Source organism: Octopus sinensis, linkage group LG3 (assembly GCF_006345805.1).
Source record: "Octopus sinensis linkage group LG3, ASM634580v1, whole genome shotgun sequence".
Lineage (NCBI taxonomy): Eukaryota > Metazoa > Mollusca > Cephalopoda > Octopoda > Octopodidae > Octopus > Octopus sinensis.
Window position 1 is genome coordinate 111,927,720 of NC_042999.1, and position 7,674 is coordinate 111,935,393.

At 31.7% G+C, this 7,674-nt stretch overlaps 1 long non-coding RNA gene across 1 annotated transcript in view; it reads right to left on the reverse strand.

Annotated features, from left to right (window-relative positions):
• The window catches only part of LOC118762789, a 52,886-nt gene that overhangs the window by 20,386 nt on the left and 24,826 nt on the right, over window positions 1–7,674 (reverse strand). The window lies entirely within an intron of this gene.

A 7,674-nucleotide genomic window follows, 5' to 3' on the forward strand; every position in this document is an offset into this window, starting at 1 on the left:
TTATAATGCGACGTAGAAAGAAAAAAAGAGTGATAAATAGAAGAAAAAATAAGGAAAAATAATTATAAGAGATAAAATAATGGAAAATTTTAGGATGAAAAATTGAGGATGAAAAGAAAAAATCAGAAATTAAAAACTTAAAAATCTTTCAAGGCCAAAACATTGGCTTCAAACTTTGGTACAAGCCAAAAATATTGGGGGAGAGGATCAGTCGATTACATCAACCTCAGTGCTCAACAGGCAATTATCTTATTGAACCTGAAAAGTTGAAAGGCAAGTCGATCGCAACTAAATTTGAACTCAAAACGTAAAGACGGACGAAACGCCGCTAAGCATTTTGCCTTTTGTCACCTCGTCACCTTTCTGAGGGCCATAATATTAAAAAGTCAAAAAGAAAAATTAGATAAATAAAAAATAGAATTGCAATCTCCAACAATATTGGGGAATAAAAGTTCGAGTAGTATCAAGAACACCTCTTAAAATTGAAATATTAATTTCTTTTACAAACTCTGAAATCCAAATTTTATTATAAAAATCTAAAATCACCGATTTGTGAAGGGTTCGTAATAAACATGTCAAAAGAAATATCTGTGGGTTGGCAAGATTACAGTTATTTTAAGTACCTGGTAATGCAATAATTATAAATGCAAGGGTAATAAATGCGCACGGAAACAGTATGGTTTATAATTATATAAAGTACAACGAAACACAATTGCAAAATACAATGCAATATAAGAATAAAGCAATACAACCATATGAAATATAAGTAATGTAGAATAGGGTAGAAGGATATGAAATATAAGTATATAAAAATATATTAGAAAAATATTATATATATATATATATATATATAGAGAGAGAGAGAGAGAGAGAGAGAGAAAATACAATTATAATTGGGGGCACAGATGTTTCTGTGCCTATATACTGAAGATAGAAGCTAAATCCGTCTAACTACTCCAAATTATCACTTTATAATTAACATATGTTGAAAGCGAGGAAGTAGACTAACAAAAATTCATAAAATAATTCAGACAGTTTTGGATTCACCAATTTCTGGATTAATTTAGCGTCTATCTTCAGCATATATAGCCACAGAAGCCTCTGTGCCCACAATTATAATTGTATTTTATACTAGGCGCAAAAGTGGCTGTGTGGTAAGTAGCTTGCTTACCAACCACATGGTTCCCAGTTCAGTCCCACTGCGTGGCACTTTGGACAAATGTCTTCTACTATAGCTTCGGGCCGACCAAAGCCTTGTGAGTGGATTTGGTAGACGGAAACTGAAAGAAGCCGGTCGTATATATGTATGTGTGTGTATATGTTTGTGTGTTTGTGTTTGGTCTTACGAAGTCCTGACATTACAACGTATGAACATTTCAAATTATAAATTACAACCTCTCTGATTTATAGATTGCAGGTTAAGAAGATTTGGTACATGTCGATGTGCTGTTCCAGATGGTGACTTCAACAATACAACTCTAATTTCACTCACACTTTTCTCTTTTGGTAGTCTTTTGTTCAATTGGCTTCTTGAATGAATAGACAGGATTATATATAATCTTCTTTTAAATGGAGATGATGCGGTTCCTATATACTAAGCGGTTTCATTATTAGTGATGGTCAAGCATTTAAAGGTCAGCTTTTGTCTCAGACATTGGCTATGTAAAGGACATTTGGTACATTGACCAAAGCAGAGTAGTTATACGTATATGTTTACATACAGAGAAGCCGGCAAACAGACAGACAGACAGAAAGGCAGATAGATTGATAGACAGACAGACAGACAGACAGACAGATAGACAGACAAACAGACTAACATGTGTATGTATATATATATATATATATGTGTGTGTGTGTGTGTGTGTGTGTGTGTGTGTGTGTATGAATACATTATGTGTGAATATATATAATTATATATTTATAAAATACGTACTCATTTACACACATTCACATATATGTATACATACTTAGAATACATACTCTCACACACATATGTCACCAGTAACCAAAATTCCCTAAAAGCAATTGTAGAAGATACTTGCAGAAGCGAAATGAACTCGGAATCGCATGTTGAAGATTATTCCTATGCACATAGGAATAATCTTCAACATGCAATTCCGAGTTCATTTCGCTTCTGCAAGTATCTTCTACAATTGCTTTTAGGGAATTTTGGTTACTGGTGACATATGTGTGTGAGAGTATGTATTCTATGTATGTATACATATATGTGAATGTGTGTGTGTATTAAAAATTAATATAAACAGCTAGGCGCAATATAATACAATAAAGGAAGAATTTTTATCGCGACTAATTGTGACGCGTAGGTCCAGAAAAGGATGTTGTAAAGAAGTGTCAAAGCACTATTATTGCAAGAAATAAGAGTTAGAAACTCTTAATACTGTAAGAAGTGCACAATATATATATATATATATATATATTCTGACAGGGGAAAGAACCGCCCTATGAGCATTTTAGAACCACTAGACTAGACTAGTTTCGCCTATCAGTTGTCGGCTCATCAGTAGTGGCTACACAAAAGCTCGATTGTTTGGCTAAGTCTGGCTGTGAGTATATATATTTTTACTATAAAAAATTTATGGCTGATTTAGAGAAATGCTAATGCGTATATCAAAAATTAATATAAATAGCTAGGCGCAATATGAAGGAAACATTTTATCGTCAATAACTGTGACTGAGATGCCGAAATTCTTTAATACTGTAAGCAGTGCAAAATATATATGCACTGACAGTCACTACTGACAAGCCTGCAAATGATAGGCAAATATGGTCTAGTAAAGTTATCTTAGAGACGCTCATGGGGTGGTTATCTCCCTTGTCCGTCGGCAATGAGGGTCATCTCGCGCCGGTATATATTGTTTTTAAGAAAACTCTTTGAAAAGACATTACCTAAGACCAATTTCACTGTATTAAGCCTTCAATTTAACAGTTTCATAGATGTACGTTTCATAGATGTACGTTTCATAGATGTGTGATACACTGTTCATGGGGACTAATCTTTTGCACACGCCAGTAAATAGTATACGAAAATATTCGTGCGATGGGAGGATTTCATATAGTGTGTAGAGGAGATGAATCGTTTGAAAGAAAGAAACGTTATTATAAATCTTTTAAGTGCTTTTCACTCCAACACGAATATACCTGTAAATATCTGAATTCACAAACATAGAAATACCCACCAATATATGTGTGCATGTGAGAACATCTATGCATATGTGTATAAGCACGTGTGGATGTGTGTGTGTGTGTATATATATATAATTATATATTATACACACATACATGTGCATGTATGTTTGTGTCTGCACGTTTGTGCTCATTACACATATATGTACGTTTATATATGTGTGTGTGTGTGTGGTGTGTGTGAGAGAGAGAGAGAGAGAGAGAGAGAGAGAGAGAGAGAATTTGTTTGAAAGTTTGAAAACGCTCCTGAATCTCAAAATTTATAGTCGTTTTTAAATTTTGCTATAGATTTATTCAAATATCAAACCGGTTTCGATAATCAATGGTAAAAAATGAATAAATAAATAGATTGATAAATGAGAGATTTAGGAGAGTTTAAATTTACAAGGCTAAATTCAGAAAAACATGTTTCAATGATCAAATGTTCAATGTTCATAAAGATTTCAAAGATATTTCACAGATAGACGGTAATATATATTTAAATGTTCAGTGGAGATCATAACAAACATACATGGTGAAAATTCAGCCATATTGAAAGTTTATAATAGTAAAAAGGAGAAAAGGACAAAAAAGGAAAGACAATTTCTCTCGTCGTGCATGAAGGTGTCCTTCGTCAATTTCTGTTGTAGTTTATGAAATCTTATCCTCCCTGGTCGCTGGTTTAGAGTTCGAAATGTTTTAAGTTGAAATTGTCTAATGTATACATGTTTTCACGGGAAAGGATCAAATTTTGAGTGGCTGTAAATTTGATGACGTCATTTGTTTTTCTCGTGGATGTTTTGGTCAAATATTTTTATTTTTGGCAAAGTTCTGCTTTCTGGTTGGTTGCTTCCTAGTAACGTCGGCTCTTTGTTTATTTGTCTAAATCTCATTGATTTAGTCTGGAGTAACGTTAGCAGCTTGTGTTTGTTAAGGTGTAAGGTGTTATTATTGTACAGTAGTTTGGAGTTTGGGGTTTCAAATCCCCGAGGAAACCTATTACTTAAACTTTTGATTTATATTCCGTTGTCTCTGGTTAATTATCGTGAATAAATTGGATTTTCTCATTCTGCTGTGTTATTATAGAATATTTAGTTGTGGTATATCTCTTTTAATATAAAGTCATTCTAGACTAAATGAAAAATTTTCTGGTGAAAACCGGACCCTCGTAAAAAAACAAATAAACATCGAACCGCCTGAAGCGAATCAACGAGCCAGAAAGCGAATTGACCATCAGCCAAAAACAGGTTACCAAGTCCTTAGACAACAACAAAACGACGCAAGCACAAAAAATCAACCAGTCAGAGCAACGAGTACTGGACCCCTACTGGTCAACAAGGAGCGAAAATGTTCGACAAACAAATGACTTCACAAGACAGTCAACCAACTAGATCGCTAAACTTCGCCAAAACAAAAATGACCAAAAGAAATGACTCAATTTACAACTAATCAGAACTTGATCTTTTACCGAGAAAATTGATTTCAATCCTAAGCTACTATTTTATCAATCTCTCAATGACGAAGGGGCGACTTGACCTATTTCAACTCAAAATGCAAAGAGTCAGAGTGAATGCTGGAAAGCCTTGTTTTCGATTACGTAACGATTCGCTACTAGTTCGCTACAATGTTGTTTGTTATGTATGTGTATGCTTCTATCCGTTAGTGTATATTTTTTTTAGTATTTTAATATATAGCTGTATGAGTATACATGTATGTATATATATGTATATATATATATATATATATATATATATATATATATATATATATATATATATATGTATATATATATGTATATATATATATATAATATATATATATATATATATATAATATATATATAATATATATATATATATATATATATGACTGTGTCACGATATGACTGCTTTGCTGTTTTGCATATAGCTATTGATGTATATTCTGGTGTTGCAAGATATTGGTTGCCATGCGTAGTTACTACAGAAAAGGGGTGACTCTAATTTTATTAGTAGTTACGTACAAATCATTATATAGGAAAAGTAAAGAGAATAATATAGAAAAGAAATATAGTAAAGGAAAAAGAAATATGTGTTTACTCGGGTTTTGTGTTTTAGCTATTAGGATATATATATATATCAGAGATAATGGTGTTATTGAGACCCAAAGGTGTCAGGTAATGCTGAATAAGTGCTATAGACAGACCATAGTTAAGTTCCAGATTCGGTAATATTACGAATAAAGAGTTCAACGTTGTTTCTATGTCAGCGTGTGTATATAAGAATTTTTTACGTAATAAGATAGAAAAACCAAGGCTGCATAGATATTAGAGCATTTATAGCTAGAAGGTCTTACAGCTGTTTCTAGGATATTAATTAATAATATCCCTTATATATATATATCAACGCTTTCTGCGAAGGTATTTATTATTTATAATAAGGTCACTCTAACTGTTATTAATTAGGCGTGAAATACTGTTTGAACTTAAATTTAAAATGTAAATGAAATGTTTGTTGTATTAGGATTTCATGCTACTTCTATTAGGATGTCGTTAAGTAGGTGCGCATGCATGTGACATCATGAAGAGATGAATTCAATGTGCCTATTCGACGTTTTAGTTTGATGTCTCAAAATTAATAATTATCCCAAAGTGCAAAGAATTAACGTTAGGTTGTTTGAATTGTTATCTATCTATAAAAGGGAATTATTAAGTTAAATGCACAGTCGGAATCTTTTGTTAATATGGTTAATGATTACATCTAAGTAATTTACTATTTTAAGGTTCCTACTTAATATATTAAATTTCTTGAACAGTATGGTTACGTTTTTTCTGAACTCATCTGCTTGCTGTGCTACTCGATAACATCAAGGAATTGTCTCGTTCTGGTTGAATAAATCCTACAGGCACTGGCGAGCATGAACGAGTCTTGTTTATAGATATTCCTCGGAAGAATATTAATCTGACGATAAACAGTTGACTGCATGCATATTTTTCTAATACACACGCACACATAAATAATATATATATATGTATCTATCTATTTGGTTATATATATATATATATATATATATATATATATATATATATATATATATATAGCTAGCTAGTTGTAAAATCTCAAGAACAGATGTGGCGACTGACTATTTATTTATTTATATATATATATATATATATATATATATATATATATATATAACCAAATAGATAGATACAATATATATATTATTTATGTGTGCGTGTGTATTAGAAAAATATGCATGCAGTCAACTGTTTATCGTCAGATTAATATTCTTCCGAGGAATATCTATAAACAAGATATATATACATATATATATGAAGTAAAGTCTATATATATAATGTAAAGTCAGTCGGTACATCTCTTCTTTAGATAATAACATATATTCTCCTATTTGAAGTGACAACTTTTAAATACAAGCAAATGATCGAAAAATGATAAGCTAACCTTAACCAGAATCGAACCCACAAATCAACGCTTACATATCTCTTTGCGCATCCGAGTGGGCCAAACGCTCACCCAGCAATTTCGGCCAAATTTAATTAATATATACTTAAAACTGTCTAATACTACTTATATATTTGTAAACAAACCAGAAAGGCTTTGTAAGTTACGGAGCGAAAGCTACTATGAAAGATTCATATATATATATATATATATATATATATATATATATATATATATACACAGAGTGAGTGTGTGTGTGAGAGAGAGAGTGAGAGAGAACAAATGAAAGACGGAAGATGGAATATATATATGTATATATATAAATACATACATATATATACATACATACATACATATATATATACATATATATACATACACCACACACACACATATATATATATATATATATATATATATATATATATATATATATATATATATTAACTTGCTGGCCTCGAGACACGGTGTTTCGTTATGCAACCATAATATCATAATATTCTACCAAGTACATTAAAGACTTAGCTGTGCAATTCAATCACTTTTTAGAGTTATCTCTACAGACTCTCCATAGAAACTAGAACCATCACTTAAACTTGCGATGATTTGTATACGAATACGTCTATGTAAACAATGCTATCGAAGTTAGAAAAATCGGTAATGGAATGTACATGCATATTTCAGTGGTCGTTACTCCTTTTTCAGCACCACGTCCAATCCATTAACCATCAAGTAATACATTGCTTAAAGAGCCACCAAATGTATGAAGTCATTGACACGTTTTCCTTTTCATGCCTACTATATCTAAAATATCATTATCCAACGTGCTGTCATTTTTAAAGATAACAGATAACAGAGTATGATGTAAATGGAGACTTGGCTTTTTTTATAGGTTGAACATTTTGATAATTTGATCGCTCATTCTCATCAGACGATGTTAGCAGAAAAAAAGGTGTTATGTTTATTGCTGATTAGTCTTTACTCTTTACTCTTTTACTTGTTTCAGTCATTTGACTGTGGCCATACTGGGGTACCGCCTTTAGTCGAG